The sequence below is a fragment of the Pseudopipra pipra genome, chromosome 10 (assembly GCF_036250125.1).
Source record: "Pseudopipra pipra isolate bDixPip1 chromosome 10, bDixPip1.hap1, whole genome shotgun sequence".
Lineage (NCBI taxonomy): Eukaryota > Metazoa > Chordata > Aves > Passeriformes > Pipridae > Pseudopipra > Pseudopipra pipra.
The window spans coordinates 26085167-26102036 of record NC_087558.1 but is presented as its reverse complement, the minus strand read 5'-3'; positions in this window follow the sequence as shown (position 1 = coordinate 26102036).

Below are 16870 nucleotides of genomic sequence, written 5' to 3'. Positions count from 1 at the left end.
GCAGGATTGATGGCCAGGAATAGTAGATGTCAAGATATTAGCAGAGCCGCTGTGGCTTTTTATATATGTGCGTGTAAATAAGTCCTCTACAACACAGTGCTTCCAAAACAAGTTGGAGTGACCTTGTAGCTTTGGGTTGTCTTGAAGAATGGTCAATCCATGTGAGTGGGGCAGCCACAATTTGTCCTCTGTGTATAAAAAGCAGAAGAGGAGGACAAGGCTATCTCTAAAACTCCCTGAATGTAAAATGCTATGTAGAAGGGAGGTTTGGGTGAGAAGAAATGCTGAACTGAAAACAGGAGGAGACTGGAAACTAGATAGCTTGCTGTCTGGGCTCCTAGCTTGGGACACAGGAATTCCAGGCTTCTGTCGTGGGCATGAGTCATACTTAAGTATGTGTGGTTACAGCAAAAAAAAAATGCAGACGGCTGCAGAAAATAATGTTTATACAATGCTCACTTAGAAATGTGTTCTTTGCAGTTGTTACATTACTTGAAGCATGAAGGCCTGAGAAACCTGTACGTTCTTCAGGGTTTTTTCCCAAATATGTGTTGATGGGTCCAGGTAAACCCAGGGTCTGGGGGGTTTTTGCAGTTGTCTGCACTTACAGGAAGCTTGATTGCTGCGCTGTTGAGGGAAAGATCACAGGGAAAAACAGATTCCTCCTGTTATGCTAATCCAATCCCACTGAAACCAGTACAATCATGCCAGTGTAAATAAAGGAAGAATTCAACATGTGGTTCTTTATAGTGCATCTCAGGACGCAGTATGTGGTGAAATATGGGTGTGTTGTATGGATGCAGGTATGCCAGTTGTATAACAGCATCCAGTGTACTGCTGCTTTTGTGTTGTAGCACCCACCAGCTTCCCGAAACACATTACTTAGTGTGTTTGGAATAGTGGTTAGGGTTACCCCAGTAACTCAGAAGTACAGGATTTTCACTCTACTAATCTACTTTTCCTCTTAAAATATTAATAAATAAAATGTTGTGTTACTATAACATTGAAGCACTAAATGTTTTCTGAAGTTTTTCTCTGACTTAATTGCACTGTCAAGTGTAAAATTTCTATCTATCATAGAAATTCTCCTAAGAAACCTATTTTAATCATTCTTTGCCAAATACAAGCACATTTATCCACAGCTGCTATGATAACTCCTAAATGAAAGTAGAGCTGACACATTTGTCCTGGGAATCTGGGCTGTTCTTTTTGGATGCATGCTAAGGATCAGATGTGTAACATCTGTTTGCTTTATGGTTTTTTTTTAAAGGGGCTTTTCAGTGAAGTAATGCACAGTTAATCTTTTAGAGTAACTGTCATTATGAATGTCCTACATTGCAGGGAGAGGTTTCATCTCTCAGCTGAGGGAAGGGCAAGGAAGGAATCAAGGCAGCATTGGTGACTCAAAAGAGAACTGGCTGATGACATGTGCTCAGTGGCTGCCTGCTGTGATTCACAGCATGGAGACCATGTAGACACTGTCATCTGAGTTTAGGTTTTATAGCCATACAATTCTACAGTGCTTGCACTGGCTTGGTTAAGAAGATTGAGTTTTATGAGGCACATTATAAGGCCAAATGCTTGATGTTTTGGGTGTGTCATGCCTTTAGAAGTGAAGGTGCAGCTTTCAGGTGCAGCTGCAGCAAAAGGATGTGCTTTTTCAGTGGGGAAGCAAAGGCACAGCCATGTGCCTCCACATGCTGTGGAGGGCGAGAGCCTTGGGATGGAAATGCTGCTGCTGTAGTGTGGTAGTGTACAATAAAGAAATCAACAAAGTGCAGGTTATCCCTAGAAGTTATATTCAGGTTGAGTTAGAGAGTGATTAATTTTGAAATTTGATTCCTTTTCTCTCTATAAACAATAGTGTATTCTTTGTGGGGTTTGGCTGTAGTCACTGAAGTGTCCAAAACTTGAACAGCACAAACTCCTTGTCTCTTAAGGTACTTATCCTTCAGAAGTTGTTTGGGTAGATGTTTTGGTGCAATGCGTGTGGAAAATATAAAGATGAGGTGCTCTATAGAGTGCTCCTTTGTAGTAGGGCACAGTCCTGATGGACTGGCACTGGTATAATCAAAGGGCAGCTAATTCTGCAGCTTAACCCAGCCTATGCTTTAGTATGACATGAAGAATAGTAGTGGCCTTAAATTCACTTTTGGGATACCGATGTAGATCTGCTCTGATCTCTGCATCATATAAACCTGAGGAAGCTAAATACTGTGTTGCATTACCCTTTAAAATTAGGGTGAAGATAATTCATGTTGAAGTGCTCAAAAAACAGTTGTCAAATGATGCTCACTAAAATATGAACTATCTTACCAGTTGCTGCTTTTTAATATAGTAACCATGGGAATTATTCATGGCCACCTAGGTTAACCTGGCACAAAATACTGAGTGTCTGCACAGAGAAAAATTCCACTACTTGTTCCTCTACAGTGTAAAAGATTTAAAATTACATTTCCTCGGTGTTATATATATATAGACTGTAGCTAAGAAGTTATTTCAGTCCTTTAGTTGCACAGAAAGCTATAGTTATACAGGGAATTAAATGCAAAAAAGATCTTTGTGAATGTGACAGTAAAATAACAGTTATTGTGTACGTGGGTCAAGAAATGAAAATATTCAGGTTTTCGTAGTGGCAGTTCTGTGCATGGTAGTTTATATATCAAGGCTGCCCCTGAGATGGGTCTGCTGTGCTGTAATTAGGACTGTAACAGAAGGGCTGCTCAATAAAGAAGGTAATTTAGGTAGCTCATACAAAAGGTGGGAGGAAGGAAGCAAAATAACCTTGTTTTGCAAATAAGCTCCCTGAATTGAGCAAGGATATCATAGCATAACAACAAGGGTCTGACCTATTCCCTGTTCCTTCCTTACTGAGGCAGCAATGCTGGAAGCCAGATTCCAAGCGCTCATCTCCCAGGGACATTTTCAGATGAAGCTCTGAGTGAAGTTCTCTCTGTGGCTTTAGCTAGAAATAAGAATAAATGTAGTGAATGTTATGGAGCTGACTTTATTTTTTTTATCTGCAATAGCAACTTGGTTTCTGCTCCTGTAACCTCTTCCCTGATACACTGTAGGGAATGATTCAGAAACTTGACTGCTACTTCTGTAGCAATTGAAATAAATCTCATATGTAGCTTCCAAAGTGTGCCCTTCAAGGGCAACAAACCAACCCTGATGCTAAAGCCACATCGCCCCACATAACCAGGAGAGATTGCAGGCCAGGAATTAATTGTTTAAAATCACTCACAATTTCTCCACACTGGACAGAGGCTGAAGTGCTTTTACGAACCTTCCATTGCTGAGCAATGGGGGGACATACAGCACATGTTCCTTCACCTCTTTAGGGGCCTTTGAAATCAGCAGAGGGGTTTGAACATGCATGTCAGGCTGGATAGCTCTGACACTTAGTATATCTGAAAGTTTCTCTTTTTTTTCCTAACCCCAGAGCATGTCTCACTGATGGTCAGTGAGCCTGAAGTGCCTTGATCTGTACAGCCTTGGTTGTCTGAGGCTCCATGTGTGAAACACATAATACAGCACTAGGCAAGCCCTGAGGATACTCCCAACTGCAGTTTTTAAAGCCATGTGTAAAGAAACTATTGACAAGAGTTAACTATGAAAAAGAATCTAAACAAATAAGGAAGTTTCAGTCTTATAGTTATCTACAAATATTTCATTCTGCTTTATCCTATACTCACTATCAGCCAATGGACTGAGAAGAGGAGAATATCAGACATTAGCTATATAAGGTTTCCAGAAATAATAAGATGACTAAAGTAAGCATTTTTTCACTCAAATCTTATTGAAATATGTCCTAATTGGCCCTGTGTGCAGGCTAAATTTTCTGATGGTTCTATTGCCAATTATTTATGCAGTGAGTAGGGCAAAATGTTCTTAGGAAACTATAATGTTCTCTAGCCTTTTTGTAGGCTTGCATTCTTGCCTCTTTGGGATTTTAATTCTTGCTCCTAGAAACTGGACACATTTTCTGAGGCATCCAGCACAGGTCTGAAAAACTGAAGCCAGACTCCCCTAAGGAAAATTCCCACCCAGAGTTAGTCCAGCTGCACTTGCTCTAGACCTATCAGGATACTGTTCTTCTTAGGAAGGCAGGACAACATTGCTAAGGATATTTTCAATCCTTAAAAAAAGATTTACTGTGGCTTCAGTACGCAAACACATGGTTACAGCATGGTTACATTTGTCTTGAGGCAAACTGAAGTAGAGGGGATTCTGCAAGTATAAAACCAAGAAATATAAAACCTATTTCTTCTATGAGTGGTAAAAAGAGAGAGAGTAACTTATAAATTACCAGACAAAGAATAGCTTACAAATTCCAGGGCATCTGGAATGAAGTGAAAGCTAAATAACTATAAATGCAGAAGCCATTGAGTTGTACATCCAGAGAGGAACTTGTCTTTGTATCAAATTATTGTGTACTTCATATGACAGCTACCCAATGGCATTAACCTTTAGTATGTTAATAATCTCCTTTGATCTATGGGAGTTTTAAACTATCTGGAATGTGTTCCATAACAGGTAGATTGGCATCCCCACAGGAATGACAAAATATCATTTTAGAAACAGTTCAATATTTTTTTTTGTTTCTTTATCAGTGTTGCCAGGGCACCATGAGAACTTGCAGAAGAACCAACCTTCTAAAGACCATCGATATTTGAGTTCAGAGAACCTTTTCCAGTTTCCCGCTTGCATGCAGGTGTCTGTTCTGCTCTAGCACCTAAGAACCTGCTGCTGCTGGGTGGTTAACAAATGCACTCACCCAAAAAATACTTCACTTAGTGAAGGTGGGTTTTGTATTCATATGCCCACTCAACTTCAGTCTTCAAATGTTAGATGTCAAATCTTATGTGGTACCTATAGCAGTCTGAACTTCCACAATTGTGTTCTGGAGAGCTGCTGGAGCCCCGAGCTTGAAGGCAAGGTTGTGCTGTGACTCCTGGACTCCTTTTGACTGTAAATCCTCAAAAGCCAGGGGAGTTACCCCTTCAGAGACATCTGCAACTAGGTTGCAAATACACTGAAGAAAGTGGATTTGCATAGAGTTAAGTGAATAGACTTGTCCTTTGTGTGATTTGATGAACTCAACATCACTTTCTGAATTATGCTGGAGTCTTTAACAAACAGGAGCAATCTGGAATGGTTGTGAACCTTTCTGTGAGATGATGTTGCTAAGCTGTAAGCACAGCACACAAACACCAAGCTGCTCTGCAAGCCCAGTGCTTTACAGATATAAGTTTACCAAGAAAGGCTGATGCACTGCAGCTGCCTCCACTTTTGACTCTTAGCTCTTCACTACTGTTTTGGTCTCTATTCTGATGGAGGTGCTTCCCTAATTTTATGCCCTTCTTGCTACACACTTACCAGCAGTTATCCAACCCTTATTTTACCATCTACTCCTCTAGTACTGGAGGATGCTGTTTAAACTCATGTTAGAGGTCGGATGTACCACCAGGAGAATCCAAGGATTTTGATATGTCAGAGGGAAGTATCTTCTGTCCTGAAATGATAAATAGGTGTGTTGAAGTTTCTTAGCTTAAAGATCTCACTCAGGCTTGGCTCTCTCACAGGAAAACAGCCTCCTAAACCAGGATCCCCCTGACTCAGGTGCTCTCTGTAAGCTGGATCTGTATCAGCTCTTCTGATTCCTCTGGTACAGCAACAGGCTCTCAATATTTGAGATAAGTTTTCAAAATGCAACTCAGACATGGTCCTTTGAGGTTTTTAATAGCGTGGCTTTTACTGGCCAGTATTCTGAGATGAAAATACTGCAGGAGTTTCCCTTCAATTCTGTGGAGGATGTGTGCCAAAGTTAGTGAGCAATTTTCTCTTGATACTCTTTTAAAACCAATATTATTTATCAGTAATGGTGTTAAACATTCACCTGATGGTGACAGTATCTACTGTGTGGAAAGCGTCTTAGACCTGTTATGAGACTGTGCATTCATTTTGAAGTAAATTATCACCATTAAAACACTTGGAAAGGCAGGAGAGTGTGTGGTGGAACCCTGTTCTTCATAAACATTGTATAAGTTCAATTACACTTCAAAATGAAATGAAAATTACTATGAGGAGTTTCTTAAAGGAAACCTGAAGGATTTTGAGGGTTCCACAGAGAACACTATTTGCTTCCAGTTGGATAGCTTTGCTTTAAACCTACCTGGATGATACCAGAAAAAGGGAGTTGTAGATACACCTCAACAGCTGGGCCTGCGAATGAGATGGCTTGTGCACACTTTTGAGAAGTGAGACCATAAAACCAAACCCTTGGAGGCCTCTCAGCTCTAGCAATGGCTTGTTGGAGGTCCCAAGTTCTGCTCTCAGCAGCTGTATTGTAGTTCCTTGGCATATCTAGTGCCCTGGTGCCAAGTTTGTCCTTTGGCCTCATGGTGATATGAGAGTCATGGCTCTGGCCATGCCCCTTGGAATGACAAGCCCTGGTGTTACTCTGGGCTTGCACCAGGCAATCCCAATGTTGATCTGCTGCACAATTAGGAAAATGCTTTCCCAGTAGTTGCTCCGGTGAAACTTGAGAGTTGTGACTAGAAATATGCTTTTAAAGAGATGAGGAAATTCTAATTCAATTGGATGGTTCCCAGTATTGAAAAACAAGGTATAGACCCCCATAGGACTGGATTTTTATTCAGAATTGGTTTTTAAGTATTTGGAGCAAGCTGCCTAATGTAAATATCAATTTCTGTGGAGTGAATAAATTGTATCAGTATGAGGGAGAATCTGAGACAATATTCTGCTGCATGCTGAGCTACTGCTTAATGCATCTGTTCTGTTTTCAGGTTATTGCTAGGTTTTCTCTACGTGCTCCAAAAAGCAAGAAATTCTGCTGACAAAACACTGTTGTTCCCTATGTAACATCACAGGAAAAGCTGGCAAATAAACCTTGTGCCAGTCCATTCAATGGAATGAGTTGGGCAGCTCTGTTTATTGAGCAAAAGTTATAAGCAAAATTGACTTCTCCATATTTTTTTCCTTCTGTTTAATTTCTAAGTTCAACAGATGCATTTCCTTTAAATATGAAAGTTACCAGATGATAAAATCCTAGTTAAACTCTGAGGAGGTTTTTTATTTTTAGTGTTTGCTTCCTCTAGATCAGTGAAAACAGCACAAACGAGATGATGTATAACATCCTCCAATATGTTCATCATCCTTATTCCTCCTCAATGGGAGTTGCTTCCTGTCATTTAGTTCAAAGAAATATATAACAGCTCCTCACAGTATTCCTTTTAATAATGAGTTGCCAAATTGTTGCAGGCAGTAGGCGTGTTGAAGTTTCACTCATTGTGAATATTCTCCACCATTACTTTTTGACCTTATTTATGTTTTCATTAATCAGCTAAATCAAATGCTAGACTTGCTCAATAAAATAACTGCAGCAAGGCTCCTGCCCTGCTTTTTGTTGGTCTTTGCTTCAGCCTGAGCTGGTCCAGGCTCCATGACAATACAAGACTTTGTGCTCTGAAGAGCAAGTTACCTGTCTTGCATCTGATTTCCTACTTTGTTGTTGTTCCATCTTGTTTGATGAGTACTAAAGGTTAATTTAAACTGCTAAATTTAGGAATTTTTTTCCCAGTAACTTTATTACTAATTTACATCTCATCACGTTAACCTGAATGTGTTGGTGTGGTAGCTCCATAAGGTTGTAGCTGGTCCTGCTTCACCTCTGAGCTGGAGGGGTCAGCTCTGGTGTCAGCTCCTGACCTGATTATGGAGACTGCAAATAAAATGCCTGCGAGCATCGATGTGAGGGTGGTGGCAGCACAGACACCTTCTCATCAGGAGCTGAACTGAGATCACTGCCTCATTTCCCAGAGGAGGCCAAAGAGCCATCACAAGACAGTTCAAATTTAATTTGGAAAGAGAATTAGAGCCCTATTGGGTGTTCTGTGAACTTCCCAGTGTATCCCAGTTAATAACTGTTGTTCCAATGAGACCCAGATCAGGGGGATCAAGTGTCAGTGTCCTCTTTCCTAGCTGAGAGTAACTAAATATTTTTCTTTCAGTTTGCTGTTGACAGTGGACAAGAGGGGCAGTGCCTGAGCTTCAGTAAAGATCTAGAGAGTTGAGTACATGATTGCCCACCTACAGAGTTGCATCTTTTGGTTCCTATCTAAGCATCTGATGAAATGCCTATAACGAGCACAAAGCTAGGTTTCTGCTGATGTATTGTAGTAATCTTCCGTATGGGTTTTAACTGTTACTTCATCTGCAAAGATATTTATTTATTGTTTTTCCTTTAAGATTTCTTTCTTTTAGTAATTAAGTATATGCAAAGTAGAAAAGCCAAAAAAAACCACCCAACAACCAAACAAACCACACAAATACTCAGAATCCCTAAGCATGATTCTCTTCTGGTTATCTCTAACCTGTCCTTGACAGGCCTCTGTCTTATTTGGTCATTAAAACTGAGATCTGAAAGTTCAATTTTTAAGGTAGAACTTGATTCTGATTTCTTACTTGCTTGCCTTAGGATGAATCTGGATTCTTAACAAAGGAACTAGGTGTCTGCAGATGGCAATCCCAGTGAGATCAGTCAAGTGTGTCATCTTGCTGATGCTTCAACCTAATAACTGAGCGGATGATGAAAACTGGAAGCTGTTTTTGGAGCAGATGAGCAGCATAGAAGCATGAGTCATCTTTGCCACGGCAGGGTGTTATAGGGAAATTGCATTAAAACAGGTTTTGGGAGAAAATGGTTATTTTAGAGAATGCATGGGAACCAGTGATCAGTTTAGTATCAATATTATAAAGGATTGAGCAGGCAGGGTGTGTATAGGCAGTTTATCATTCCAAGGTATGAATGTGTGAAGAAGCCACATGTCACAATGTTAGCACTGCCGATTTTATTTCTTGCCTTTTTCTGGGATGGAAGTGGTTACCTGCTCCATCCTTGTGCTGACAATGTTTCTAACCATTTGTTCATTATGTGCCTATTCAGTCTCCACTAATGGTTTGGTTTGTCTTCAAATAATCCTTCTGTATCCATTAGCAAGTTATTCTCCCTATTTATATTTTGTGTAGTGTGTTACTCTGTTTTGTCCCATTAGTTAGCTGATAACTTTGAGCCAACACATGTAAGGGGGAAGACAAATAAACTGATTGGTAAAGTCACTGGAGCAGCTAAATGTGGGTAAATTCCTACCAGGGATTTGCACATCTTAACAAAGGAGGCTGTTTTTCAGTGAGGTAAATGTTAACTCATTCATGTGGCTTTTGTAAAATCCATTTAGTGTTTACCTGTGTATTTAAGTCCTTTAAATACCCTTGCTTGATCTTTGTAGTTCCTAGAGGTATATATTTTACTTCCACGTCAAGAAGCAATCTGTTAAGTCTTTCGGTATAACGTATATATATATATATATGTATGTATACGTATATATATATATATGTATATATATATATATACAGACATATACACGTGTATATATATTGAGCCCAGACCTCAGTTATTGCTACTCATACACTGAGTTCATGGCTGTCAGCTGTTTATCCTTCATGTGTCCATGCATGCAGATTCCAGATCTCAGTTTTTATATATAAAAAACCCTTTGTGTATATAAGCAGACATAGAGAAAGCCTTACCTTTGGATTACATCTGTGTCAAGCTGAGTTTGACCATGACTTGGGGCAAGAAAGATTCTGGGAGTTTTATTGATAGCATGTAAACATTACTGTTTCCTTGATCTATGTGAAATATAGATGTTGACAAATATAAGTTAGATTGTGGCATTTGAACTGGATTATGTGTTTTTGTTCTTTGTCAAATGTGTAGTTTCATTTTTGACTCATAAGAAACAGGCAGTTCATCTCTCTGTAGCCCATGTAGCCTTAGTCTTGTTTGAGATAAAAGAAATTGCCATTTTTTTCCATCTTTTGTCTCATTGATTGTCCTGGAATTTCACCCAAAATTAATGTCTAAAATTTTGGAATAGTTTTGTTTTCTTAAATTGGTCCACTGAATTTCTGGAAAATTTAAACCACTTCTGCTGTGGGAGCCAGCAAAACTATGAATCCATGTGGTAACATTCAGATGGAGATCACTGACATGATCTCATCCTGCATGTAACTTTTGATGTTTGGATGTCAGCAAGGAAGCTGATGAGCAGAAGAACTCATTCAGTATCAGAAAAGTTACCCTTCCTCTTGCTGAGGGTTTTTGTAGTGTGAAGAACCCTTCAGTTCCTTCTTTTCCCAGTAAAAATCATGTGTCTCAAAAGCTAAAAGTGAATAATGCCAAGCCTGTTCAGAAGCCATCAGCTCATCCTGATATCAGTTGGCACAGCTTGTGCCTGATAATATGCCTTGGACTCATCAGCTGTGACATCTCGCTCCAGGAGTATTTTGTCTGATTAATCACATGAAAGGGAATTTATGAATACAGGACAAATAGTGCATTGTTTTTCTGTTCATACTCAGTCTTACAGGACTGATCATTGCTACTTTTAAAAGGCCTACTTGAAGATCTCTACTTGGTAGTGTGCTGTGCATCCAGAGATGAGCTTTGTTGGAAGTCAGATCAGCCAGGATTGGCAGACAAGTACAACAAAATTCTTGCTAATTGAATGGCACTTTACTGCTTCCCATATCCTCCTCCCCTGATCTGAGACCTCTGTTGGTGGTTCTTAGTCTCTTCGCTCATTCTTCAGCTGTTTTTGAGGTCATGGTAGTCCCAAGTGATTTATCCTGTTAGTCATTTCATGGATTTGCCATGATTCCTTGTGTACTGTGCATGTGTAGGTACACACAGTCTGATTTCTGTCTTAGCTGTTCACTGCTGTGGTTGCAGTCTGAGCAGTTATCTGTGTTGCTTGTTGTTTTTTAATTCTAGTTTTTGTTTTGTGAACTTCAGAAATAAAAGCATTAGGTGGTATTTGTATCTGACTCTCCAGGCTGACTTGCTACAGGGGGGTGCAGGACACATTCCCCGAAGTTGGCACTCGAGGCTGTGTATGTATCACAGAACTGCTATCTGGGTGTTAAAGGCCTGTTTAACATCCTTAAGGCACTTCGTCTTCTCATTCTGAGTGTGCGGTGTCCATCGCTTCTGGAAGAGAGGGAATGAGAGGCCCTTTTCTCACAAGTGATCCTGCCAGAGCTGCACTGGTTTTCAGCTGGGTCATGTCTGTGCTGTGTGCTTGGAGACCTTCCCCTGGCACCTGGTACAGCTCCACTCTGCTCAGGCTGAGGACCTAACCCCTGCTTTTATCAACTGCCAAACTGCTAGAGCATATCTGGTAGCTGTTACAGATGAATCCCTCTCACTTCTTCCTTTGGTTGTTAAACTTTATTTACATTAGTACTACAGGGACAGTGATGAGACAAAGGTCATGGCATACCTTTGTATCTTGTCCCCTGAAGATCAGATTAATTTGTTGTCTCCTCCACCCTCCACAAACTGTACAATTTAAAGCTGGTTTGTGCTGTCAGCACCTAATTAATGGTATCTTCCACTGAGACTAGCAGCAACCCATCTGGGTTGCAGACCATGTAACTCTGTAGCTGAAGTATTGGAAAACTTTACAGGTAGCTTTACAAAGCTGCTTTCTATCTATCTGGTAAAGAAATTGAGAGCACTAGTGCTGCCAGAGAGAGGTTCCATTGCAATGCCTTTAAACTTCAACAGGTAGCAAAATGAAGTGTGTTGAGTGATCAGTAACAGTCCTTATCTATTCATATGGCTACAGAGTTAGTGAGCAGCTTTTGAAGTTTAGGCTCTTCACACCCAAGCTCCTGAAGTCAGCACAAAGTGGCTCTGACCCCCTATTCCCTCCTTACATGCTTGCATAAACCAGGAGACTGAAACTCTTGGATACTGAGCCATCCCCTGCTGCTTTTTGAGATGGGAAGTTGTCAGTGTCATGGAGTACAACCCTCCTGCTGTTGTGGCTACATCTCAGGTATGTGCTCCCAGCCTAGTTCTAAACCCAGCTTGTTCAGACCAGCTGTGGTGCTAAGAGCTCAGAGGAGGCTCCCCATACAGGCTTTTACCAGGTTCTGGCATGAGCACCAGAGTGTTTGGACCAGGTGCTGTATTTCTACTACCAGCCATGTCCAGTCAAGTTACTTAAAGCTCACCCTTCCTTTGCAGCTTTGAGTTCTTGCTCAGCACCAGACATATGGGACACAGTCAGACCATAAAGCACAGAGCCATCCCATTTCCCTGTGTTCAGTGGTGTGCTATAACCAAGTGAGCCCTTAGCCATGCATCAGATGCCATAACATTCACCAGTTCTCAGAATATGAGTGCAGCAAGGTATCACAATGTGATTTAAAAAAAAAAAGGACAAAACAAGCTTTAAACAATCCTTCTTCATTTGAAATATTAAAGTATTCCTTTATCTACTGATTGTGTATTCTTTATCTGAGAGCAGCCTATGCAAGGTATGATCTGGAACTGCTCTTGAGAGAGGAAACATATCTGGGTTTTGGGGCAGTGAGAGTTGAGCCCATTTAACAATCCTGTCACCTTTTGCATCCAAATCTAAGATAATTCTGTTTTAAGTATAGGTTATGCTGATAGGAAAACCAAGTTAGCTAGCATCTGGCTCTAATCTGGGCCTTAAATATTTCCCCTCTTTGGTTTACTTCCACTTTACCAGTTCAGCAGACTGAGCCAAAAGCAATGCAATTTTAGGCAGCTGCAGCATGTTTCTTAGGAGGTGTGGAGTGACACTGGTGAGGACTGGAATACTGGCAGATCAAAATTAAGAAATAGCAGCCAGTCAAAATGCTGTGGGGGGCGTGGTGGTGAAAATTTTAGTTTACACCTTTTGCTTCTTCTCTGCGAGTGAATAGTTAAAGCCTGCAGAATTGAGACCAAGCCTTGAGACCCACTGCATTACTGTTCTCCAGAAGAGCATAGTGGCAGTGTTTTAACATGCACATTGTGTGTGCTGATTTCTGCCACACTTGCAAGCAAATCACTTAGTGCATAGGAGCATACAGCAAAGTGACCATCTAAAGTCTGCAGGTCAGAGCACAGTTCTCTGGCAGCTCACTTAGGAAGCCTATTTCACATTAAATGCAGATGGCCTTAGGTGATGTTATATGTCAGCATGGTCCTTGCTGGGAATGGTCACTGTTACATGAAGGCAACTCCCAGTTCTGCTGGATTATTCTGAAGCTCAGCAGACTTTCTTACAGTGTTCCTGGGTGTATGGACATCACATTTTTGAGCAACTGCTTTTGAATGAATTGTTTCACCTGTTAAACCCAACTTCACAAGCCTTTCTCACTTTGAGATTAGTCTGGAAAAGGCTTGACCTCCATCACAGGATACAAGGATGGAGGACTCTCTGGGATTTTTATTACTGTGTTTGTGCCCTGTCCTAAAAGCTGCACACCCACAGGGAGATGAAAACCACCAGCACTGCTGCTCTGGGCATCCCAAGGGGCTTTTTTGGAAACCTCTCTAAGTGGAATTGAGACCTATGAAAAGTCCACTCTCTTAATCAAGGGGACATGAAACAAGTACTGTACTATACAGAGAAACAATTCAAGTTGGTTTTTCAGACAACCTCATAGAATGCCCCCTTGCTATATAAATGGACCCTCTTCTTCCCTTTTCATCTGTTTTGCTGTATTCTAATATAAAGCATTAATTTGAAAAGAAATGGATGGTATTTCACTCCTTCATTTGCATTGGAGTACCAGGGCTGAGCATCTTTCTCACAATGGATAATATACAGTAACTCAAACCGTAACACAGAATGTGTGGTCTAAAAATAGGTGGATGCAGGTATTTTATTCCTATTTTATAAATGACCATAGAGGCCCAGAGAAATCTTCATGTCAGTGTGATGGTCTGTAGCATAATTGAAAGGCAAAAGGAACTTTAACCTCTCCCTGCTCCTAAAGGTTTCAAGTACTTTATACTTAATATTAGATACACATAGGAGATGTTTAGATATGAGTGACTGTCTTTGCAGATGCTGTCACTGTGAAACATGCTGTGAGCTCTGTCTGGTGCATTTCTCCAGGTACAGGTCAATCGGGATAATGTGGGAGCAGTTCAGCCCTAGAATCAAGTTTGTACTCAGGCTGCTGATACAATATTTTATACTTACAATAGGAAAGGAGGATGGAGTTCCCTAGGGCATGGTGTCCAACACTTCCTGTGTGAACCAATTTTAGATCATAAAACAATTTTTTGTTTAAATTAATCGTTAGGGCTAATAGTCCCATTAGAGTGACTAACCAATTCTCTGCATTTTGGCAGCAGGAGGGGTTGTTTTTAGCCTTTCTTGTACAGCTGCAGACTTTCTAGAAGCTGCTTGTGTGGGGTATCTTGCTGCTGCTTATCTTGTGGATGCTGATGATGATCTCAAATCAGAGCCCCTTTGTGTTAGACACCGTATCATGAGGAACAGAGCTTGTGCTGCAAAGCCTGGTGAGAAAGGAGCAGGGTGATAAGAACTGTTATCTGTCAATCCCATTTCACAAACAGACAAGAATTCCACCAAGACTAAAGGTAGTGATGCCTTATGATGACACAAGCAGAAAAAGAGATGGCTTTCTATAACAACTAAAACTCCCATTAAGGTCTGTATAGATTTGATGTAAAAGATTTAAACTTAAAACTTTTAATTTGTTATGTCATAGGGGAAGGTAGTCTTCTGCTCTTATCTGCTTATTTATTATCTCTATAAAATAGGCCCTTGAGTCTGCTGCTGTGCCACAAACTGAGTGCAGATCTCATGTATCTCAGGCTTGGGTGTTAGTTTTGGTACTTCAGTTTGAGTCTGGGCAGGTGAGACTGTACTGTTCTTCAGCTGAAATAGTTAACAGTGACTGCTAATGGTGATTAACTTTTAGTGATGAATTAGAGAACTTCCTACCAAATAACTAAAAAAAAAAAAGGGCAGGCTTTTTTTAGATTTTATTGTAAGGTTCTTGTTGAGGCCATATTGTACAAGTTGTTCATTTAGGATCTTCCCAGGATGAATTTTTGGATCAGTTTTACCTCTTCTGAGCCACAGTTGGACTATGTTGACACTGCCTCTCCAGAGACTCCTCAATTAACCAAATGTATTTCTTTATTTTGGTTTTAAGCTACTGATTTTTTGGTGCTGAAATGACTTGCAGCTGCTTTGCCTCCTTTCAGAAAACTATTGTGTGCTGCCTTCCCTTCTGCCATCATTCTAGTGGAGGAAATATTTAAACTGATGAGATGCGTTTCATTATGCACCTGTAGCATTTTTACACTTACCACTTTTTGTTGTGGCCCAGCACAGGGGAAGGCTTGGAGTCTTAAATTCTTATTTGATGGGACAAGCTGTATCCCTTCCTTTTGGCTTCAGGCCCTTATTCTGCACTGTGGTTTTTGAGCACATCAACTAAGCAGCCATTTTAAGAACCCTCCAGTTACCACAGACTTAAGCCATCTGTCTTTGCTAGCCCTACTCCTTCATCCTCTACTTCTACCTATGTTCATCCTAATTTTTCTAGTGGAAGGCAGAAGGTAACACAAGTGTGCTGAAAGCTGTACCTGCCTTTCTGACAATTCTCCTTTGCTCTGCCCACTCCTTTGTCCTTTCCTGCCTAACAATTCTCCTTTGCTCTGCCCACTCCTTTGTCCTTTTGCTTAAAAGATCAGACTCCAATAGTAAATAAAGACCAAGGTATCTTGCTAATTCTTTGCTATCTGCATGTATTGGGGAGATTTTTCCAAGGGTTGTTACTTGGCTTCCTATGTGATTCCCCCCCCCCCTCCCGGTGAGCCTTAGATCAGCTGTTCATGGGTGACTTTCAGCCCACAAAAACAGTGTGGTGAGCACAATGTACCCTGCCTGACTTTCAGCTCATATTTTTGCCCTCCCCACTGTGACACACACATCTCATTCTTGTTCAAAGAACATTTTGCACTTAAGAGGAAAATAAGTGAAATGTCAATGGCAGAGTGCCCAAACTTGCTGTTTGTGCTTTTTATGCAATAACAGCACACAGTTGCATACTGGAGTCTGATGGGAACAACAGCAAGGCTCTGTACAGGAGAAATGCATGTTAAGTGATCAAAGAGGAAAGAAACTGATTATGTAAACCTGGAACAAAAATAAAGAGGATGCTTTTTATTGCAAGGTCAAAGTAATTAAATGCTCAGTTAGAACAGTCTTTGTCATTCACTTAAGTAATAGCTGTTCACTCACTCATCTTCAGTGTCCTCTCTGTCTGCTGCTTTAAGGTGATTTATGAGCCATGAGGCATCTCTTGATCTAAAACATTTCTAAAGAAAGTGATTGTTACCAAGTCTTTCACCCACAGGTACTTCCAGCTGCCCTGAGAACACCTTGATTGCTTCACTCCTGGAACGTCAAAAGCTGTGGGGTTAGAAGCCCTGATGTGGGCCCCATTCACAAATGGTGACACGCAGGAGTCCCCCGCATGTTCAGGAGTTCATCTCGGGAGCCATGCTTTGAAAAAACAGGGAAGCAAAATCTAAATGACAAAATGCTGTTGCTGAGCTGAGAGTGCTGTGCAGAGCTGTCCCAGGGACGTGGCGAGGTTGTGTTCCATCCCCTTGGCATGTCAGGCGCAGTGCAGTGGCAGGACTGCTGCCATTCCTCTAGACAACAGCTGCCTTCCTCATGGGATGTGAGCTTTCCTCTCTGACTGAGGCCTACAGTGGGCAAAGTCCCGAGGCAGGGACTGAATTCAACTGAGGAGAATATTACTAGAAATGGGTGGGGCACTTGCATTTCTAACGTGTGTACAGAAACACAGGCAGCCTTCACCTACCACTGCAGTGTAAGGAACTGAACTTGTCAGGGGACAATGGACAATTATCCATCCCTCTGTCCAAAAGTCTTTTCAACTGCTACTTCCCTTTGACAGGAACAGA